This window comes from Pogona vitticeps, chromosome 1 (genome assembly GCF_051106095.1).
Source record: "Pogona vitticeps strain Pit_001003342236 chromosome 1, PviZW2.1, whole genome shotgun sequence".
In the NCBI taxonomy this organism is placed as follows: Eukaryota; Metazoa; Chordata; class Lepidosauria; order Squamata; family Agamidae; genus Pogona; species Pogona vitticeps.
Genome location: NC_135783.1, coordinates 131001903 through 131023757, shown reverse-complemented (window position 1 = coordinate 131023757; position 21855 = coordinate 131001903). Strand labels below are relative to the sequence as shown.

General features: G+C 41.0%; 1 long non-coding RNA gene across 1 annotated transcript; it reads left to right on the top strand.

Moving 5' to 3' along the window:
• The first annotated feature begins 769 nt into the window (after nt 1-769).
• LOC144587798 (uncharacterized) lies at nt 770-4150 on the top strand. Its single transcript, XR_013542947.1, has 2 exons — nt 770-2531; nt 2889-4150. It is a non-coding gene; the product is annotated as an uncharacterized LOC144587798 (long non-coding RNA).
• The last annotated feature ends 17705 nt before the right edge of the window (nt 4151-21855 follow it).

Genomic DNA, 21855 nt, shown 5'->3' with positions numbered 1-21855 from the left:
CGCTTTGCGATGATCGCAGGGAAGCAATCATGGCAAAGTGAACTTTTTAAACAGCTGATCGGCGGTTCCAAAATGGCCACCGCAAAAAAATTGGCCGCCGTTTTGCCTCGCTGTAGAGGCACCCAAAATGGCCGCCGCTATGGAGGAATTTCACTTTAAGGTAAGTTTTTAGCCCATAGGAATGGATTAAACGTGTTTTAATATGTTCCTATGGGCTTTCTGAAATAGCTTAGAGATGAAATCACTTAGCGATGTTTTTTCTGGAACGCTAAGTGAGGCACCACTGAATAAAAAATAGAAGAATCATTGAAAGATTTAGAAAGTAAACATTTTATTTATTTTATTTATTTAGTTATTGTATTTATACCCTGCCTATCTAGTCATTTTGACCACTCTAGGCGGCTTACAACATAACATTTTACAGATAGAGATAATAAGAAATTATTAGAGATTCAAGCTAAAAGGAGAGAGTTAGAAAGCACAGAGTTAGAAAAAGTCCAGAGGGATTTGATATACTCAAAGAGGATTTTTTTTTGAATATAGTAATAAAAAATCAAAGCTTCTAGCTAGGGTAGCTCAAATTAGAAGATCAAAAAACACAGTTGGAGCGATCAAAGATAAAACAGGAAATAATTGTAGTCTAATGAAAGAAAAACTAAAGATAATACAGGAATTCTTTCAAAATTTATACAAAGGTAATAGTGTATCGAAAGAAGATATAGAAACCTATATTAAAGAAAATGTTAAGAGTAAATTATCGGAGAATGATAAAAAAGATTTAGATAAAGAGATAAAAGAGGAAGATATTATAGAGATTATTAATAAACTAAAAAATTGTAAAACTCCAGGTTTTGATGGATTAGGATCAGAATATTATAAAACTTCTAAACCAATATTGATCCCTAAACTAAAAGTGCTCTATAATGAAATATTGGAAGGAGAGAAACATTCATTAATAACTCTTATCCCAAAGCCTAATAAAGACCTAACAGACCCAAGTTCATATAGACCTATTTCACTATTAAATTGAGATGCAAAGATTTTTACTGCACTACTTGCAAATAGAATTGATAAATTTATTACAAAATATATTAAAGAGGATCAGAATGGTTTTTTAAAGGGTAGGCAAATGGAAAACTTAACTAGGAGGGTCTTGAATATTATATACAATATAGAAAAAGATAAATTGAAGGCAGGCATTTTATCATTAGATATATTCAAGGCTTTTGATTGCGTCGAATGGCCAACATTAAAGATTTTGTTAAAGGGTTGGGGTTTTGGAAAGAAATTTAGAGGGATAATAGATCAATTATATTTAGAGAATACCTCTGTAGTAATAGTTAATGATGGGATGACAGAACAAATAGCTCTAGGTCGAGGCACTAGACAAGATTGCCCTCTTTCTCCAGTTCTGTTTTGCTTGATTATTGAAATGTTGGCAAATATAATAAGGAATGATGATTTAATTGAAGGTATGGGAGAAAAGAAGAAAATAAAGATTAATCTATTCGCTGATGATTCCTTACTGACAGTGAAAAATCCATTACAATGCATAAATAAAATTGGAATTCATTTAGAAAAACTTGGAAAAATAACTGGATTATGTATAAATTGGCAAAAATCCGAATTAATGTTGTTTAACCATAGTAGAGTAGAACAAGAAAGATTTGTTGAAAAATCTGATCTTAAAATATGTAAATCAATTAAATATTTAGGAATAGGTCTAGCAAAAAATAAAGGAATATAATTACAATAAACTAAAGGAAGTGATTAAAAAGAAATTACAGGAATATGGTAATTTTAAGCTATCCTGGTTCGGAAAGATTGCATTGATAAAAATGAAAGTTCTACCAAAAATTAATTTTTTATTTAGAATGCTACCAATGCAGTTAACAGAGGATGATTTGAAATTTTGGCAAGGAATAGTTAACAAGTATTGTAATGAAGGGAAGAAATCTAGAATAAATAAAATGTATTGGTATAAAATAACAAAAAAAGGCGGTATAGGTTTACCAAATATGAAAAATTATTATTTGGCTAACCAATTGAGGTTTATCAGGGAAATTATATATAATCCAGAAAGGCTAATTTCATGGGAAATGGAATCATCAGAATTACAAGGAGATATAGAAAAATATCTATTTAGTATTATTAAGAAAGATAAAATGAAATTAATAGCCCATTCTTAAAGACATTGTTAAACATATGGTATAAGTGTAAAAAGAATTTATGTTCATCGTACTCTCCACTTGGATTAGTGGCGGATACAGAAAATTTTCCTACCAATATGAAAGTGTATGCAGATTTATTTAAAGAAAAAAAGTGATTAGATTGAAAGATTGGTTGTATGAGATTGATAGATCAAATGAAACAAACATTTCAGAATAAGAGTATTTCGTGGTTGAATTATATACAACTAGAAAGATGGACTAAGGAATGGGTAAATAAATATAATAAAGGTAGAGAATATACAAAGTATGAACAATTTCTATTGTCATATGAGGACATTCAGATGACTGACTCAGTAAAAGGTAAAAAGGTAAAGGTAAAGGTTCCCCTTGACAATTTTTGTCCAGTCATGTCCGACTCTAGGGGGCGGCGCTCATCAAGCCATAGAGCCAGCGTTTGTCCGAAGACAATCTTTCCGTGGTCACATGGCCAGTGTGATTTAGACACGGAACGCTGTTTACCTTCCCACCGAGATGGTACCTATTTATCTACTCGCATTTGCATGCTTTCGAACCGCTAGGTTGGCGGGAGCTGGGACAGGCGACGGGAGCTCACTCTGTCGCGTGGATTCGATCTTACGACTGCTTGGTCTTCTGACCCTGCAGCACAGGCTTCTGCGGTTTAGCCCACAGCGCCACCACGTCCCTATGCAGTAAAAGGTACTGTGAGTAAAATTTACTTACTTCTTAATTTAGAGGAAGAAGAAAGTGAGAAAGAGGGACTGAAAATAGTGTGGGAACAAGACATTGGAAAAAGAATAAATGAAGAAGAATGGAGGAAGATATGGAAAATGAGGGTTTTAAGATTTATGTCAGTAAGAATAAGGGAAAAAATTTTAAACTCAGTTTAAGATGGCATTTAACACAGTTAAAATTAAACAAGATGAATGCCAATCATCCAAATGTTTGTTGGAAATGTGAGAAAGAAGTTGGTACATACTTTCATATGTGGTGGGAATGTGAAAAAGTGCAAAGATTTTGGAAACAAATTTTTAAAGAATTAAGCTATATGTGTGGAAAAGATATAGAATGTAATGCCGAGATTGCTTTGTTATCAATATATGAGAATGTGGAATATGACAAAATGACTAAATAATTGATAACTAATATATTAACAGCAGCTAGACTGATTATTGCTAGGCAATGGAAATTAAAAACTGAATTGCAAATTGAAGAATGGTACAAAGAAATATGCAATATAGCAATAAATGATAAATTAACTTGTAATTTAAAGATTAAGAAAGGAGAGTTAAAAAGAATAATTTTTACAAAATATGGGGCAAAGTTTTGGAATATGTGCTAATAAGGGGGAAAGCGAAAGCTCCAAATCAAGAATCTATCCAGTTTTGGAGAAGAGGACAATAGAAGAAGAAGAAGAAGAAGAAGAAGAAGAAGAAGAAGAAGAAGAAGAAGAAGAAGAAGAAGAAGAAGAAGAAGAAGAAGAAGAAGAAGAAGAAGAAGGCGGCAAGAGGTCCCGTACATGGTGGTGGGGAACACAGTCATTGTATTTGAGTTTATATGTTATATGTATATGTTTTTGTTTATGTTATAATTATACTTTAAAAAACAAAGTCTGAATTTCGAATGCAAGAATGGTAATTATGAAATATGGAATATTGCTATAAATGATAAGTTAACTTGTAACTTAAAGTTGAAGAAAGGAGAGATGAAAAAGAATAATTTCTATGATATATGGGGCAGATTTCTGGAATTTGTGCTAACAAGAGGAAAAGGGAAAGCTCCAGATCAAGAATCAATGCAGTTCTGGAGAAGAGGACAATAAAGGAAGAAGAATAAAGATAGAGGAAGAGGAGGGTTACTGCAAGAGGTCCCGACTATGGTGGTGGGGAACATGGTCAATTTGTATTTTGGTTTATGTATTTTATGTTTATGTTTATGTTGTATTTGAAATTAAAAATAAACCCATTCACAAGAAATCGCCTTTCTCCAAACCAGTGCTTCAACGTGGCTGGCGAGTTTGCTCCCGCTTACAGGGACGGCAGCTACTGACAGTGCTAGGGTTTTCTCTTTAATGAAAGGGGCGCTTAACAAAGCATGGATAAAGTTTAGGGGACTGTTTGGTGAAGAGTGGGTAGGGTATCGAAACAGCACTCTTCCATTTAGAAATGACACTGTTTTGGTACGAGGACGACAATTATCCCAAAGGGTAGAAGACGAAAGGTTCTGTGTTGCTGAGCTTTCTGATAACATAGGTGCGAACAGACCCAGTCCTTTTAGTCTGAGAATGGAAACTGGCACTTGATGAAAAGAGTTTCTGAGGAAAGTAGTGGAACTAGTCAAAGAGCGAGGGGCAGCAGAGGAGGGGGGAGGGATTTAGTGACACAAGCTTATTGTGTACGTTGGCAGAAATAAAGAAGGGTTTAATAAGGACTTAATGATGGATGAATTTCTCCAGATCTATGTACCTCCAAACACATTTAGACAATGAAGCCTTTGTATCACATTGTATAAGGTAACGTCCAATATGGTCGGCAAACATGCCTTTACAGGAGACACAGGAACAAGAGATAATGATGCTTTATAATGGAAAAGGTTTGTTAAGGAAGAGCATGGGGGTAGGAGGGGAACCAGGTTAGTAATCTGTAAGATTCAACTAACTGCTGAAAAAATGATCTTTTGATCATTGATGCTAGCTTAGGGCATCCAGCTATGATATGATAAATTGTTTCTTTGGATTCATGACAGGCCCAGCATATAACACATACATGCACTTACACTTCATAAATATTTACACTTCATAATTATTTTTGATAGTATCTAGTGCAAATAACTTGGTCTTGGACTGCACATAGAAATCCCTCAGCTCAGTCTGAACATAGGCTAATGTAAGTGACAGTTTCATTTGTTACTTGTCAACATTATCATCTAGAAGGTAACTGGGGTGTAGTCCATGCAATAGTTTCTGAAGCCCTGCATCCCTTTGGTCTAGGTGTTACAAATGTCATCTGAGGAAATCTGACTGTGCTTCCATTGAAGTGGCTGTGATGTTTACCCACATAAGGATTCTTGAGGCCAACAAGTCATTGCCACCACCATCATTTTCTGAAAATACAAGACACAGTCCTTGACTGGTATTATGTAACAGATGCGTGTTTTAACCGAAAACCTAACTATCAGTTAAGTACTGATGTAATATGTACACTGTTCCTAATACTGCCAGTTTTTGCAGCTCTTCTGGTCTTATTTTAGAGATCTGCAGCCGAATATAATATTTTATAGAATTCCACAGCATTGTTTCCCAATGCCTGGATGACTCTGGGGACCACTGAAATGTGTTTCATTCACAAGCGAGTTATTTCTATTGCCAGTGTCATAAGTGTTGACTCACTATACAACAGTTGATTTGGTGGTACTGCTCTTGGTAGGAATAGCAATAGGATTTGGGTCATGGTCTTCCACCGTTGGTCATGTGCGACTATATCAGGTCTTTAATGTAGATGAATTCTCAGGTTGTTCCTCCTATCCACCCATCCACCCAGTAGGTGACAATTTTTCCATCTTCTTTTGTGATTTTTCACTTTAGTTGCACATAGTTTGATCTACTCCTCTTTATAATCAGCCTTTAAAAAAAAAAAAAGTTACACACTTTAATGCTGGAATCATGGTCCATCTGTTCTGTGGACGAGATCCTAACCTCTCTAATGCCAGTGTTTGAGGGAACACAAAAAAAGCAGAAACATGATAGTAAATTCCTTTGTATTGTCCCATTAGCGGTGGCATGATCTGCTAGGCAGAAAAATAAACAAATAAAACAGAGCATGGGTTTGTTCAGCCATGTTTTCTTATTTCTGAGCAGAACACAGATATCTGATACGAGCGGTTAACGGCATAATAATCCCCTTAGCAGAGGTTTGGAAACACCAGCCCGGCTGTGATCTTGACAGTTCTGTCCTGTAATTCATCATCGCACACACCAATGTGATTGTGAGGCTTTTTTGGCTTCCCCATAGGCATCGCCAACTGTTAGGATTATATATGTGGACTCTAAAAAGAGGCTCAGCGTGTTTGCTTCAGAAGGGCAAAGGTTGCAGCAAGATTTGGAGGGCTTGCTTTTGATATTTTCTTCTTCCAAAAATGGAAGAAGAGAATATCAAATAGCATAATTTGCAAATAGCATGATTTCACTTCTGCTGCACAGTTTTTATTTCCCAAACTGGTAAGGGGTGGGGGGAATACCAGAGAGACCATAACAGAAACCTGATAATGTGGCCGAATGGAGCAGTTAGTGCTTCTGTATATGGGTCCCTCAGAGCTCAGTGTGGCATTTGCTGATGGTGCCTGTCACCATTGTTGACAATTGTCACCATTACAATTGTTACTCCATTTGCAAGGGTCGCTTGTTGTCATTAGTATTGTCACTATGGGCGTGCCAAAAAATACAGCAAAATACTGAGGGCCAGTTCTGACGCTAGCACTTGAAAATATGAAAATACAAAGGACAAAATTAGATAGTGACCATTTTGCCACTTAAGTTTTATAAGAGAATGGCATAAAACTTGAAATTTGCCTGTCAAATCTATTTAACAAATCCTTTAATGGTAAGTTTGAAAGTAACTAGAAAGCATCCTCTTCCTCCTCCTGACTTTGTCACATGATAAAGACCCAATGAAATCAATGGTACAAATCATATTGTTGGCCTATCATAATGATTTCACGAAATCTGCTCTAATTATGACTAGCCGTTGATCCAATTGGATGCTGTCTATGTAAGATTTTGTGTAAGAGCTTTCATTTGAACTGATTTTTAGGATTGTGTTTGAATTAAATGAGGCAACAAAACAAAGCAACTAACTTTTCTCATGACCTGAATTTATACAATGGGCAAAATCTTGTTGCGTAACTATGTGGACACAACCTCCATATCGTGTCCACAACAGTTAAGACAGAGCCAGGACAGAAGTGCTATCCATGAAGCACCGGGGATGTGTGACCAATTGCACAATTGAATTGCACGATTCCTTCCTGTTGGGCTCATTTATGCAGGAGTTCCAGAATTTTGTCAAACGTATAGACTGCCTTTAGGTTATCTCTTCAGCTCTCTGTTCCTGTACATATCTGCCTTTCTTCTTCATAATGACATAATGACTCTCTGTCTCGGGTGTGCATACTAGTCAAAAATTCATTTGCACGCCATAGAAAATATTCTCTCCCTGACTGCCATCTTAGCTGCTTCCAAGCTTGTCAGGAAACAGATGACAAAAGCTTCTCCAATCTCTGCCTGGGGGTAGAGATACATTGGCTTCCAGTCACCAGCACAGTTCAGAATGATTGTGGACATTTTTGTGGACATTACCTAATTAATGCTGGGAGACCAGGAAAATTGTGAGTACTGTAACAGGACCAATCTTCTTGTCAGCTCCCACAGTAAACATCCAGTGAATATTTTCTTGGTAGCAGAACTTGTGTGAGATTCGAGGTTGGAAAAGTAGTTTGTTGAATGCGAAGGGAAGGAGTAAAGCAGTGTTGGAATATACTGAGCGAATTTGATCACAGGGCGCTTTGGCAAATTCACCACAGGATTGGGAGTGGAACTATGCATGATACAGGGTTCCCCCGAAAGGACATCTCCTGCTAGAATTCTCCTCCCGCAATAGGATTATTTTTGTGCTGCTCGCAGGATTTGCCCTATCTTTGGATACTCATCCCTCCTAGAAACAATTTATCAAGCAGTGTTTTCCTCAGATAAGTGTGGCAGGGTGGGGCGGGGGACTGATTTTAAAGTTCTGTTTTAAAATATCTAAACTTTTCTCTTTTTTCCTAATTAAAACCCAGTATTGTTTAATCATATTTGGAATAGAAATCTTGCAATTGATATTGATTATTGGGGTTGTGCTGATGCAGGTGATCACGAGAAAGCATCATCAAAGTGCTGCACTTACTTCTGTCCCTCCATTCACCCCACTATTGACCTCCAATCTTATTTATTATTGGGATTTTGGCTTATATTAGAGGTTTGGGCTTCTTATTATTTCTGCTTTCACACTACAACCCCCAAGACCTTGTATTAAACATTAGTACCCCAGAGACAATAATATTACTGTTTTTGAGAAGCCACAGCCACCATTTTGGTTAAATACAGCTTCAGTATATAGTTCAGCGTAAAACAGTTTCCATGGGAGTGTTAAAGTTTTCATGGAGATTTAGGGTTGCTAGTTTGCACCTAAAGACTCATGCTGTAGCATACAATTCTCCTTTGCAGCAGGAGAAAAGGTAGCTGTGTGTGTTTCCTGTCCATTTCTCTCCCCCCTCACATCTACTTTCTGTCTTTCCCGCCGCCAGCTGTAATAAGCAGGATCACAAGCCACACAGCATGTGCGGAACAATGGCTGAAGGAATTGAAAGGGATCCTGGGTGGATTTCCAGGTTATAATCTGGCAGATTTAACAGCAGTATTTCCTCCATTGTGGCTAAAAATAATCTCAAACACTAATACACTGGCATCAAACCGCACCCCTCCTCTGGCCGATGTTGCTCATCCTGTTCTAACTCTTTGTCACCCAAATAAAGAAAACTTCGTTTATTAGAACTGGCCCCCACACAGATCCTCTGCCTTTCCCCATGAGAATCCTGATCCATTGAGGAGTCAACAGCAGGGTTTGGGTTTCATGGCATTTCTTGTATTTCCCAAACCCACCGAGAATTTCAGTGCTGCCCCTGCTCCTCAGAGGGGACCGGCCGGGGGACAGCCAGAGTACCAGAGTTCTCAATAAATAGCATGGTTTGGCAACAAATGGCATGGGCTAAGAAAATATCCCAATGACAAAAAGTAATAGATTTATTGGGATAATTTGTCCCAAATGGTTTTTGTCTGTAAACAAAAGAACCTGTACATGGCAACTCAGCAACACTGTTTGCAACCTTTCATAAGACAATCTCCTATAATTTTGAAGAAGAAGAAGAGTATTTTTCATTTCACTCTCACCTGGAAAGCAAGTACTCTCATGGGGGGGCCTGATATTTCTTCATCCACGTGTCTTGTCTAGTCAGGAGAGCTTAAATAAATGAGAATAGGGAATCTAGCCAGTGTTCTGTACATGTGAGGGCCAGAGCAGGCACTGACCTCCCCCCCCCCGATATGGAATGTCTTACATAATGGGCTACATAAAAGTCCAGATGACTGGCATTGACTGAAATCCTGTTCTGACATCATCAGACATGGCGCTTTTTCAGAAATAAAACATTTGCCATTCCCTGCCCTCAAAATTCCCATGAAGTCCCTTTGGCCATGGGGAAGCAATGGACACTGGTGTGTGTGTGTGTGTGTGTGTGTGTGTGTGTGGTGTGTGTGTGTGTGTGTGTGTGTGTGTGTGTGTGTGTGTGTGTAACTGGCAGGGGTGAAGACAACCTGGCAGCACCAATTTTCAGAAATTAAAGGCCTCCCTCATCCTGTGGTCCCTGATATTTCCCCCCTGATGGAAGGGATCCCAAGGAGTCCTTGAGAATCAGAAATGCTTTTGTCCTGCATTAGCACAGTGGCTGAAGATGTCATCAGTCTTACACAGAGTAGCTGAATGAACAGGATTCCATTCATTGTGGTGGTGATGTTTCATAATAAAAAATGTGTTTGTTTGTTTGTTACTTAACTTATATGCCGCCCACACTACCCAAAGGTCTCTGGGTGGCTTACAACAATTTGAATTCAATAAAGAGATAAAAAGATAAAAAACAATTAAAATACAATTAAAAATACAATGCTTTAAAAATTGCCATCAAAACCCACAGTTGATATTATTTCAATTTAAATCCTTCTGGTTGTCAAGGGGATAACAAAAGGTGTTAAAACAAATGCAATAGTTTATTATGCAGCTATGAAGTTTAAAATGATGTGAAGTTTATCTCTCAAACAATCCGTTATAACCTAGTGTCATGACGCCAATACAAAAATAAAAATAAAAAATAAATCAGGTTTAGACACCAAGTGAACGCCCGTTACAATGAAGCCACAGATGTGCATTGACGGAGAGTCATGCTGAGAAAAAAAGGCATATGTTTCTCATTGAAGTGAATGGTGCTAACATCTTTCGATTTGCATACATTTACTGCACAACAGACTTTGGTAAACTTATAAAACTGGTTCAAAAGCATACAAGAAAGATTTCTGAATGTAGCTTCAAACCATACCTTTTTGGAGAGAGATAAACATATAGCACCTAAAAATCATACTATGCAACAGTTTCAGGTTTTGCGTTTTCCTACAATTCGCATGATATAAAAAAGCTATAAAAATGAGGTTCATTGCTTTTCCTTTTCAAAACAAGAAAAACTAAAGTTCTGAAACACCCTCTGATTCACTGAATGTTTCAGGGCCAGACGGAAGTCTATGAGGACTGAAAAGGAGAACTCACAGGTGGCTTTGTTGCAAGAGTCGACATCAGCCCAACATTGATAACTGCAAAGACCACTCATTTTTGAAACACGTGGGTTGCTGGGCTGTCCTAGGAAATGTTTTGGCCACAAAAAAAAATCTTATTTTGTCAGAACTGTGATCCCCAGGTAGCTAAGAGGATTTACTTGCTCATAATTCAGGTTATCAGTAGAAGCTACTGCAGTTATTCTTTCATCATTTTCAAAAAGATCTCTTGTTCATTTCCATTAGAACAGTATCAATGATTTCATTTGGGCTAGAACCACGCATTGCAGATAACCCACAGTAAGCTTTTTCGCTGCAGGTTATCTACAATCTGGAGTGAAAATGCTCCTATCATATGCATGTTTTCATATTGCAAAAATGTAGCCACAGGCTGCCCTCCCCCGGGGCAAGAACAATGCTAGCTAGCCAGCACGGACTGCTCTGCAAAGCTGTTTGTGCCCAGGGAGCCCATTTTCGACGCACATGGGGCAGGCAGCCCTTCCTCTTCTGCAGGGCTTGGGTGTCCAGTGTGTGTGGTGGTGGCTGGCAACAGCTGCGGAGCCCATGTTGGCTGCAATGGCAGTGGCAGGGGTCTCCCCAGCACACACACACACAAATCCCCACTACTGCTGCATGCCAACATGCTGCCTGGCAGCCACAAATGCCCAGCAAATCTGTGGAAGAGGAAGGGCTCCCATTGCTAGATGGGGACTCACCACTTGTGACTTGCTGTTGAGTCCAACTTAAATCACACCAGCGACTCGTTTTGGGATTTTTTTTTAAAGACTTGGACTTGACTTATGACTTGGAGCCATTTTTCCAAGTTGTGTTTTCAATTCCCTAGCCCACGCACCCTCCTCTTCCTCCATGGATATAAAAATATAATAATAAATAATTTGATTTTCTGTTACAGTGTGGGCACTCGGACTCAAAAAGGTTCACCATCACTGCACTAGGCGCTCAGAGACAGCAACTGCCCTCAAGAAGGAGATTTTGTAGTACCAGTGTATTTTTGCCATCTCTCCATGGCATGGATCCACGTGAATTTTATTGTATGCTCATCTCCAAATCAGTGCCTATCTCCATTTCCTCGGTTGTGGCACTGGCATGAGAGGTTGGACTGGAAGCTTCTTTGAAGTGGCATATTTTCTCCCCACTTGTACTCTGCAAGGATCTGTCCATGGAGTGCTCATGGTGGTGGTGATGAAGATGGGGCTTGCCAGGTCTCAGAGAATGAGCTGCTGTGCCAGGAAATGGCTGGGCTCCCCTGAATCTCCAGGCCAGGCAAACAGATGTGAGGAGCAGTGGTGGAAGGGAAGGAGCGAGTCTCGTTTATTGTTACAGGATGGCCATAGTGTTTGGCTACCCAACTCCAACCCTCTCCGAATGGCACCAGGGCTCACTGGCTTCCTGTGTCTGTCCAACATGACACATAAAATACTTGCTTAGGAGCTCAGACAGGGAACCCACAATGCCTAGCTCACTCCCTCACACATGCATGGAGAAATATTATGTTCCCAATTCCTGTGACATCACAGGGCTCCACACGACGACTTCACCAAGTACCACCCCAGGCATTGGGCCCCAGATATAATGAGGGGATGGGGAAGATAATCCTGTGTCAGCCCCTGACAAACAAGACAACACTTCAAAACCATTCCAGAAAAATTATTTTCTTGGTTTTGGAAAACAGCCTAAACGAGTATCCTTAGCAGAGACAATGGCCTGCTCCAGCTCCAGCTGGACACCTGCCTTTTGGTCCCTCGCATCCCCCTAGGGAAAAGGATGCTTCCAGCCCTGCAAGAGAAAGAGATAGAAAACAACAACTAAGGGGTGGGCTTGTCCACTGCCGTCAACTGGCTTCAACCCGGGCGTATCCACCCACGAATGTTCTGGCAACTTCCTCCCAAAGTTCCGTCTGCCAACATCCACTGGCTTCCACCAGGAATATCCACCCGTTCATCTCTTCCACTCCACTTCTGATGCCAGCCTCCACTCACTCCCGAATGCTTGGGTCACACACACATCCAGGGCAACATCCCCATGGAAAGCCAGCCAGCCCATTCACACACACATTCACACACACACAAACCTCCACCCCTGACACACAGACCTTCGCTCCACCAACCATTCACACATACGCCTGGGCTTCCATCCACCGATATCCACCAAGCTTCTGCCATCTGGTTTCAGGAGGCTAACATCCACCACCGGCTTCATCCGCCAACCTCTGCCGGCCTCCGACTTGCAGTCCCAGCCAGCTTCCACAGGCAAATTCTACCAGCTTCTGTCTGCCAATGTCCACTGACTCCCCCCCCCCCCCGGTCCATCGCCGACATCAGCCAGCTTCAAGCCACGAATCTCCGCCAGCCTTGAGCTGTTAACTCGCAAGCCCACTTAGGAAGTTCCTCTGCTTTTGTCAGAGAACATGCCTTGGGCAGAAGGGCTGGGTCCCCTGCAGCCACTGCCACTCTCTTTGCCAGACTGCCCTCTGGCCACTGGCCTCCCTTCTGGTCTCCTGCCCTGCCCAGCAAGCCCCTTTTATCTGCCAGCAGAGAGGTGGGGCCCCTGTGAGGTCACAAAGACCCAGGAAAAAATGTGTTCCCAAGGCAGCAGCAGCAGCACCCTCAGGATTGGCTGAGTCCTGAAGATGATGTCAACAGTCCCTCTGATCATGTGATTCACCCACAAAAGCTTGCATTCTGCATGATTTTTAATATATATATATATGTTTAATTAGTGTCCTATAAATGTATCCTGTCACCAATCCTTCTGATTGTTAAATCTCCCCGTGTTGGCCTTCTGACAGGATTCTAGTTTTTTGGTGATTTTTGCCTCTTTTTGGACATTTTGTTCTTGACCTTGCCATGAAAAAGATATTATAAGGAGCCTGTCAAGAAGAAAACCTAAGTGTTTGAAAAAAATACCAGTATTTGAAAGGTGCCAAGGGGTGTCTGGGTCACATGCCTGGTCATGTGCCTGATTTGTGCAATCAGGATGTATCCCTGCACTTCATCAATCAGCTGCAGGTAGCCATGGCAAGTTACTCATATCTTATGCAAGTGCCAATAGGATTCCAATTAAAATATCTATAAATGAAGAGCCTTGTGGCGCAGTGGTGAAACTGCTATACTGCAGCCAAAACTGTGCTCACAATCTGGGGTTCAATCCCAGGTAGCGGGCTCAAGGTTGACTCAGCCTTCTATCCTTACAAGGTCGGTAAAATTAGTGAGTACCCAGCTCGCTGGGGGGGGGGGGGCAATGTGTAGCCTACATAATTAACTTGCAAACCGTCCAGAGAGTGTTTGAAGCGCTATGAGGCAGTATATGAGCAGCACATTTTGCTTAAATAGAAAGTGCTTCCTTTCTGTCTCCCTGCAAACAGTTGGGTAGACATTCGTTTCTCTTGGGCTGGACATACAGTAGGACCCCCTGTATCCGCTGGATTCGTATCCACAGTTTCACTTATCCGTAGTCTGAAATTTTGAAAACGATTAAAAAAAAAGAAAAAAATTAGGAATAGGTATTTTCACAATGCATTTACCCAAACTGGCCACTACAGGGATTCTGAGACCATACAGGGTATTGTTATTGTTGAAGAATACATAGCATGGTCTCTGGCTCCCTTGGTTGGCCAGTTCTGGCGATATAGGTGAAAATACATATTCTGGGATTTTGCTCTTTTACCATGCTAGTTATTATTATTATTATAGTGTTCACTCTTATCCACAGTTTTCAGCATCCCTGGGGGGCTTGTAACCAATCCCCCGCAGATATGGGGTTCCGACTGTGCTTTCTGATTCAGAAACTGTGGTTTCTAGTTCCAAAATCACTCCCCGTGTCAACATTTGTACATACATAGTGTGTTATGCATACCCGTACGAATTGCTTCCTTACCAAAATGCTGAAATCAAGTCACAGCCAGCTGAACTCACACACCTGCTGACATAAGAAAGGGAATACACTATAAAATTATGCAGAAGATGAATAAAGTGGATAGAGGGAAGCTCTTTTCCCTCTCACGCAATACAAGAACCAAGGGACATCCATTCCAATTGAGTGTTGGGAGAGTGAAAACAGACAAAATAAAGTATTTCTTGACCCAGCGTGTTGTTAGTCTGTAGAACCCCTTGCCACAGGATGTAGTGATGACATCTATACCTTTAAAAGGGGATTGGACAGATTCCTGGAGGAAAAGTCCATCACAGGTTACAAGCCATGATGGGGATGTATAATCTCCTGGCTTAAAAGAGAGGTACCTCCAAATACCAACTGCACAGGGTGGTATCAGGAGACAGGTATCTAGTTGTCTTGTGTGCTGCCAGAGGCATCTGGTGGGGCCACTGTGAGATATAAGGAGCTGGACTAGATTGGCCCCTTGGCCTGATCCAGCAGGGCTCTTCTTATACGTTCTTATGTTCTTAAGGATCTGAAATTCCCAAAGCTTCCCAATATAATATTAATAATATAAGTGTATTCAGTGTTAACACCTCTAGAATAAAACATTAATAATGCTGTATTTCCTGTTATTGCAAAATGTGATACATGTGATTGTGGAAGTCATAGACTCAAAGTACCATAAAATAATTGAGTTGGAATGAGCGTAGAAGGCCATGGGGTCCAACCCCCTGCTCAATGCTGTCATCCAAGTCAAGGCAGATCTGACACAAGGTTGGCCAATTTGCTCTTGAATGCCTCCGACATGGGTGCACTCACCACCTGCCAAGGTAACTGTTTCCAATGTCATACAGCTCTAACAGTTAAGAAGTTTTCCTCCATATTCAGCCTAAATCTGGCTTCCTGTAATTTGGGCCTTCTATCATGTGTCTTGCTGTCTGGGGTGAGTGAGAACAGATCCTGCCTCTCCTCAGTACAACTGCCTTTCAAGTACTGTATTTGAAAAGTGCTTTCATATAAACTCAACAAGTGAGGAGGGAGCATGTCGTAGCCTGCTCCCTTGCCCCACCTCTTCAAACCTCTTCTCACATGGAGGGAGATGTTCTGGAGAAGAGTCTTCATGACATGGGGAGGTGGATCACGTGATCCAAAGTGCTCTGTTTTAGAGAAGATTGTCCTCTTCCATTGTCACCCATAATGTGAGGGGGAGAACAACAGAAATGCGTGAGGGAAGAGAGGCTACTGTGCTCCTTCTCCTTGTATATTTGGTCTCCTTGGTTCTTGGATGCCTGATTAGGACTAAAAAGAATTCAACTTGCAGCAAATGCCTGCTCTTTTGAAAATAAATGGTAAGGGACAATCTTTTACAACAGTTCAGTGTAAGACATCTCTATAATTAACCGAGGTGGCATGAATTCTACAAGGTGTAGCAGCTTTTTATATGAATGAGCAGTCATTTATAGGCCTGTGTGTGATTCCAGATCAAACAAAGGGCCCTTATCAGAAGCAATTGAAAGGAACGGCGAATGACAAGCAGTCCGACAGTCTCTAACAAAACTAACAGGAAAAAGAAGGCTGCCCAGTTTGTTATCTAAAATGTTTTTCGGAAGCAAAAGAAAGACTAGGAAAGGTGAGTAGCACTTAGTGTTTCAGATAAGGGGTTTCTGGGGGAAAAAACAGTGGTTGGTTTGGAGTCATGAATAGAGTTGAATTTTCACTATCCTCCTCCTCCTCACCATCATCTACTTAATACTTATGGCCACAAAAAACTGAGGAGGTTGTACAGTTATACCAAAGTAAAAGAACAAATGCAATATATTCTAATGTGGCTACTTCTGTAGTAACATAACATACAAACAATGCCTGCCCCTACCCCCAAACAAATTATACGGATCATCAATAGGCCTAGGACCAAAAGTTAAAGAGCAGTTGTTCACATTGAATTGTTGGGAACAGAGAAATGTCTAATCTACATCATTGCATTAAATGTAGTTTGGTCCCAATATCAAAATTGTCCCCTGGCCTTTTTAATGACAAACACATAAGAACATTAATGAAATCTACATGTTCCTCCCGACTGCAAAGCATTCTTATTATAATATCACCCCTGCCCCATGTCAGATAGTCTCTTCAAAATATTAGTAGGGAGGCAGCACCCTGTCATTTGAGTGCAAGCCGAAGTAATCAACGTCCCTATATTTTCCCTTTCCTTTTTACAATTAAAAATGCAACAAGATTATGGAGACTTAATTAATTAGATGTTACCAAGTCAATTCTGACGTATGGTTACCCTTTCCAGGGTTGCCCAGATATACAATAGTCAGAAGTGATTTCCTATTTCCTTCTTTTGAGGGCACCCTGGAATTAATTGTATAGCTTGCTCAATGCTACCCAGATCGGCTTTGTGCCTTCATAGCAAAACTTTCAGCTCTGAAGTTTGATGATGATGATAAAGCACATGTTTACCATCCAGTGACCAATCACAAAAGAAAGAATGTAAGATACGGAATGAAAGCACTTCCTATGAAAACCAGTTACCTTTCAACACTTTAAGAAGCCCTTTAGAATTTTCTTAACCTCCAAAAGAATACAACTCCTGTGCTCTTAAAAGAAGTATTTTGTAGTCATCTGCTAAGGGTAATGTCTGGTTTTACCTCAACTACAAGGAAATGGTTTCGTCAGATGAAAATCAGTGCCCATTTCAGGGAGACTCAAAAATCTTCTCAAATCTTGAAGGAATATTTACTAGCTCTCAAAAGTATAGATACAAGAATCTCGATTGGGATTAAATATCCAGGGTCAATGTTTCAATTTTTAAAGAGGTTTTTATTTTCTAGAGACAGACATACTCTTTGAAATCTTGACAACAGAATAAAGTAAAACCAGTTTTGTTCTTTTCTATATACCTAGATTAGTGATGTACGGAAGTGAGAGCTGGACCATAAAGAAGGCTGACTGCCAAAGAATTGATGCTTTTGAATTGTGGTGCAGGAGGAGACTCTTGAGAGTCCCCTGGACTGCAAGGAGAACAAACCTATACATTCTAAAGGAAATCAAGGCTGAGTGCTCACTGGAAGGGCAGATCCTGAAGCTGAGGCTCCAATACTTTGGCCATCTCATGAGAAGAGAAGACTCCCTGGAAAAGACCCTGATGTTGGGAAGAGGAGATCTTCGGGCAAGAGGAGAAGGGGACGACCGAGGATGAGATGGCTGGACAGTGTCATCGAAGTGACCAACATGAATTTGACCCAACTCCGGGAGGCAGTGGAAGACAGGAGGGCCTGGCGTGCTCTGGTCCATGGGGCCACAAAGAGTCGGACACAACTAAATGACTAAACAACAACAGCAACAATATACCTAGATACACATATACTTGAAACATCTCACTGAATTCACTGATATTTGTTCTACAAGAAATAGAATTGCAGCCTGCGAATCATCATCATCTTAGAACTGCAGACCTAGAAGGGACCCTGTGGATCATCAAGTCCAGGCCTTGTCAAGAAGGCCCAGTGTGGAATTGAACTCCCAGCCTCTCCTTAGACCTCTGAGCTATCCATTAATGTATGTATGGCCAGAGTTCGAGTGATTACTTTTTCAGAAGACATGTGTTGTTTTCTGTTTGGCAAATAATGTCACATCTTGGTCTGCCATTTTTGTCTGTTTTTACTATTGGTTTGATAGATTAAATTATGAGAAATTATCCACTTGGAGCTGCCCGAAGCTGTATCTCTATAGTTCAGCTTTCTCTTATCTTCCACAGCTTCTGCCTCTCCAAACGTTTTGGATTACAACCGCAATCATGTCAGGCCAGTGTGACCAGAGGCTGATGAGACCATTGTAATTCGTCACATGTGGCGTCCACCTCATGTTGGACAAAGCTGCTATAGCCACTTACTGGGGGCAAGCCCCATTGAACTCAATGAGACATCTAATGTCCATCACATTTCATTGTAAAATGTGCACTATTAATTCACTTTATTGGTATGTGAACTCAGATTTTAAACTCGATCTACTGTATTATTTTATTTGCACCCGAAGGGGGTGAGGGAAGGAAAACTAGTGGAGACCCAGAAGCACATACTGTCTTTTATATTCAGGGATTCCATGCAAGGATAGAAATCTAGTGCTGAGTCAATTTCCCTTATTTCTTCACAACAGCCTGCCCTTGGTAAAGGCCACCCACACCCCAAGCCTCCTCTGAAGATCTGGAGATACAGGCAGGTTGCTGTAGGAAAAGATAGTCCACACATTTGAGCCCAGGGTCCTGAAGTCTTTAAAGATAAACAAAAGCGCTTTGAACTGGGCTCACCAGTACCTTCAGCTGGATGTCTATTAATTTTGTACAAGTGCCATATAGACCACAGCTGTGGAAATCTTGGCCCTGTAAATGTTTTGGACTTCAGCTCCCAGATTGCTCAGTCAGCAATACCAGTAACAAGCCATGATGATGGCAGTTGCTGCCATGACCTGCGCGATCCTTCCAATGGCTCCAGAAACCACAATTGGCTCGCCGCTCCGGTCAGGAGGCAGGTCGACAAGCCTCTCTGCCAGGCCGAAGAGTGGCTCACAGATTATGATCTCTGTAGCCATTGGAAGGCTCTGCGGAGGTTGCGGCAGTGGGAGAATTGTGACTGGAGCTGGACCCTCGTTATCGCTACCTGTGTGGGAGTATTTGTATATTAATACGAATACCCCCATCTCTTCCTCACTCTTCTTATCAACATTTCTTCCTATCATGGAAATTTAGATCACATTTTCCAGAGCTTGGAAATAGTACAGTGGTGCCTCACTTAGCAATGTTAATCCGTGCAGAAAAAATCGCTGCTAAGCGATAACATCGCTAAGTGAAAATAAAAAGCCCATAGAAACGCATTAAAACACGATTAATGTGTTCCTATGGGCTAAAAACTCACCTTTAAGCAAAGATCCTCCATAGTGCTGCCATTTTCGGTGCTTCTAAAGCGAGGTATCCATGCCCGAAAACAGCGGGTGGCCATTTTGTTTAACCAGCGGCCATTTTGAAACCCCCAATCAGCTGGCCGAAAATGGGGGCTTTGCGATGATCGCTTCCCTGCGATCATCACAAAGTGAATTTCCCCCATAGCAACCATCGCAAAGCAATCGCTTTTGCGATGGCAAAAAGTCCATCGCAAAGCGATTTCATCGCTATACGGAGCGATTGCTATGCGAGGCACCACTGTATTTCTTTCAACTTTGTTTTTGTTGCTATTTAGTCATTAAATCATGTCCGACTCTTCGTGACCCCATGGACCACAGCACGCCAGGCCCTCCTGTCAAATTCATGTTGGTTGATTAGGTGACACTGTCCAACCATCTTGTTCTCTGTCGTCCCCTTCTCCTCTTGCCCTCACACTTTCCCAACATCAAGGTCTTTTCCAGGCAGTCTTCTCTTCTCATGAGATGGCCAAAGTACTGGAGCCTCAGCTTCAGGATCTGTCCTTCCAGTGGGAACTCAGGGTCGATTTCTTTCAGAATGGATAGGTTTGTTCTCCTTGCCATCCAGGGGACTCTCAGCAGTCTCCTTCAGCACTGCAATTCAAAAGCATCAATTATTCGGCAGTCAGCCTTCTTTACGGTCCAGCTCTCACTTCCACACATCACTACTGGAAAAACCATAGCTTTGACTATGCATACCTTTGCCAGCAAGATGATGTATCTGCTTTTTAAGAGGCCGTTCTTTCAACTACCACACTCTAAAATCCCTCAGCTGAGGAGCTTTCCTTCCTTCCTTCCTTCCTTCCTTCCTTCCTTCCTTCCTTCCTTCCTTCCTTCCTTCCTTCCTTCCTATTAGAGAATTGCACAGTTTAAAATTATGGATGTATAGTGTATGAAATAGAGGTAAAATTTAAAAATAAATAAAAATATTAAGAAAATTGGACAATTTTTGACTAGAAGCTGACTTCTTCAATAGTCTTATCTGAGCCATTTGCTAGACCCTCTTTTGCACACATGGTGAGGCATAAATTGCATGCATGTAAGTGTTGCATGGATCGAATTTCTCCACAGTCACAAAACAATTCTAGGAGCTTACTTACATCCATGTTTCTTGTCCCTTCCTCCTGCTGACAGTTACAAGCATCTGGTCATTGCATGGGAAGTGCTAGTAGGAACCAGGCCACTGGAGGTCTCCGAGTTCCTGAGGAAGCATTTCATAGGCAAGGGAATGGCACACTCTCACATTTTCACCCTCTTCCCACACACACACACATCAGCAACAAAGCCAGTATCCTGCCAAGGGCTCTCTTTCTCTCTCAATCTCTCTCTAGGCTTTTCGCAAGGGTGTTTCTGTTCAGAAAGAAGAACAGGGGTGCACCACTTGTCCTAGCAGAAAAAAGTCCTTTTTGGACATCTCCCAGATGCAATAGCTGGGGGGTGGTATTGTCCACATATATTTATTTATTTAAAATATTTTTACCCCACCTTTCTTCTTAAAAAAGGACCCAAGGTGGCTTACAACACTAAAAGACAATAGACAATACTTAAGAACAGAACAACGAGTATATAAAGGTGACGTACATCATTAAAAGGCAATATTTAAAGCTAAAAACACTTAAGTATAGAAATATTTAAAAGGAACAAACAAAAAGGCAACTTTTCCATCCCTGTCTTTGCAATTGCTGATGTCTAAGGTCTGTTTACAATCATGAGGGCCAGAAACTGCAGTGGTAGTTGTAACGGGAAATTTAGCTAAATGCTCCTTTAAGGAAAATAGCCTGTATTTAGACCAGCATCCCCCTCCCTTCCGCCCGCCCTAGCTTTCTGTTTGACTGGAAAGTCCTTGATTTTCATGACAGGGAAGGTAACAATAGGAGTGTGTCCTTTTGTGAGGAGAGAACCTTTTTTTAAAAAACAAAACAAAACTAGGCTGTTATTTGTCTTTCCGTTAGGAAGGTTTCCTGTGGTGTATTCAGCACAACAGGAAGGAGCTGAAGTTTCAAAATGGAAAGGATGGGTCATCACGCTATTAAATTAAAGAAGTAAGTGGTGCTGGCCAAGATGATAATGGTTCCTGTGGAGGCCTGCCTCGTTCACTGCACACCTGACAAGAGATACACATTCCCCAGGTGGTGAGGCTTAGCCACGCGTGCAGGCAGAACGCAGCTGCCTTCAATCCAAATAGTGGTAGGAAAGTGCCAAATAGTCATAGCAAATTAAATCCCTGATCCAGTCAAGAGAGACCCAAGAGGTCTTCTTGCTTTGCTGAGGAAATCCAAGAGCCAGGAATTTCATTAGAAGAACCAATTTTTAAAAAATCTGCAAACCCAGTCTGTATCTGGATTTGTGTATGGAGAGATGATACCTATCTTTCAAACTGCCGTTGTTTGAAAGATAGCT